The sequence below is a fragment of the Palaemon carinicauda genome, chromosome 18 (genome assembly GCF_036898095.1).
Source record: "Palaemon carinicauda isolate YSFRI2023 chromosome 18, ASM3689809v2, whole genome shotgun sequence".
NCBI lineage: Eukaryota > Metazoa > Arthropoda > Malacostraca > Decapoda > Palaemonidae > Palaemon > Palaemon carinicauda.
Window position 1 is genome coordinate 19,535,667 of NC_090742.1, and position 2,500 is coordinate 19,538,166.

Below are 2,500 nucleotides of genomic sequence, written 5' to 3' on the forward strand. Positions count from 1 at the left end.
CATAGATTTTGAGTATGTTGGTGCATAAGCAGTGTGATAGTGTCCCCAGTGTTTTGGGAACTTCCACACTATCAGAGCTTATGATAAGAGTTATCTGAAATACAGTGTGTAGGGTACAGAGGAATTTTGACAGGAGATAATTTGTTGACGGCAGTTAGAAATTTTAAAAATTAAATGGAATTTTGAAAATGGAGACGAAAGAATAAGTGCTTCCGATTAAGACACGGTTTGAGATAACATTTGAGTTATATTTCGAAAGCTGTGAAGTCTGGATAAGGATAGGATATAGAGGTGCAAATCTGTGCAATGTGAAAGCGAGTCATGTAAGGAGTATAAATGGGATGATGAATCCAGGCTGTAGAATATTGATTGGTGATAGTAAAGATAAGTTACAAATACCAATGAAAAGTTTTATAATATTTGTAAGCAGGGAAAGGTGAAAGTGAATCTGGGCTTAAATTTAATCCAGGGGTGAAACGGTTTCTGTATCGCCATGATCAGCTAAAGTCTACTAATCAAGACCACCCATACTAGATTGGTTTGTTATGAGGGATCAGACTAATGTCTCCCACCATCATCAATTCGCAATAACCAGTTTGGTGATGAAATGGCTAAACTTCAGAAATGAATGGGCATATCAGAGGCCTCTGCATTGCAGTGAACTGGAAACGGCCGCATTTTTTTTTGTTGTCTATATATATATATATATATATATATATATATATATATATATATATATATATATATATATATATATATATATATATATCATCATCATCATCATCATCATCATCATCTCTTACGTATATTGACGCAAAGGGCCTTGACTTGATTTCGCCAGTCGTCTCTATCTTGAGCTTTTAATTCAATACTTCTTCATTCATCATCTCCTACATCTCCTCTATATATGTGTGTATGTGTATGTAAACATTAGCTTTGCCACTTACTGCTGCATGTTCGCAGTACATCCCATGAGTAAACAGAATCTCTCCATTCTTTTCCAAAGGCCATCATCGTTTTACTTGCATATACGGCTGTGATGTCCGCCCATCACATAATAGGAGATGCCCAAGTAGAGGCTGCATTTCGCGAAACTGAAACGGAGCCTGTGATCGAAGCCGGAACTCCCATCTACGACTACGTAGATTACGAAGTCATCTACGGGAATGGGACCCTGCCTGAAGAAGACATTATTGCCACCGGCGTTAGTCCTACTGAAGGGACTACTATAATTACCATTTTTAAATGAGGGTCGTTTTAGATAAACCCCTACGCCCGGGAGATTCCAGGATATTGAATCGAGAAGTCTTCAAATAGTTTGCATTGGAAATAACCAATCTTACTTTTGCCTATGGAATCATTTTACTGTTTATTGTATATTATATTTAAAACCTGTGAATTTTAAATACAGCCTGGCATGTAATTGAAAATCTTTCATTTTTATTCCTAAACCTTCATTTTAATTATGTGAAATATCTTTACCTAAGGACTTAATATTATCAAAGGGGTGCATAAAATGGCTGCATTATTTATATATTATTTATGAAATTGTTTAGAAGAAGTCCGTTATTCTTGATTGCTTTGTAAACCTTGTGGCATCGGTGATGTCGTCTTTCTAATTGCTTGTGAGACGAAAGTTGACCTCAGTGGACATCAAGTTCGAAGCTGAAAGTCTGTGATAGATTTTTGTAGGCTCATGACCTTATTACTGTTCCCCTGTGCCAGTGAGGGCTATGGGGTGGGGGGCAGACCTTGCTGTTCCTCCGAGCTAGGGATAGGATTTTTGTTATAAGACCTGACTTTACTGTTTCTATGAGCTAGGGGATTGTGAAAAATAAGAAGAATGTCCTCCAGTGTAGTGGTTCCTGTTGGAGCAACCAGGTAAGCGAGGATCGGGATTTTTCGAGGGCACTGTACCTTATAGTTTTTGTGAGCTAGGCATTGAGAGTTTATGAGAGGGTCGGTAAGACATCGACAGCCATTACCTTGCATCTCCAGGTCTCATTTTAGGTGTAGAGGGATAATTTCGGTAGGTGTTCATTTGTTTGCGCTTAAGTGTAACCAGAGGTTACAGTCTTTTCTGTATGGAGCCAGTTATGAGGAGGAAATTAGATTTTAACAAAACTGAAAATATGATTGCTATTAGGCCTGTGACACTGTATCTTCATCAACCAGATCCTCTTATGGATAATGTTTCTTTAGCTACTTGCAGTTCATTCAAAATTACAGGAGTCATCCTTGATTGAAGAATCACTTTAGAAAATATACCGACATGTCTATTTCCTCAGTTTAAAAAAAAAAATCGACATAAAAAAATCTTCCATAACCTAGGACTACCTGCATATCATGACAAAATGTGTTCATTCTTTTATTTTAAATGATTTGAATATTGTATTCAGCATTAGCTCTAATCGTGAATTGTAAGAAAAAACTAAGGGTGTTGTAAATTCTTGAATTCTGATCTAAATATGAATCTTACCGTCGTTCACTTAGATAAACT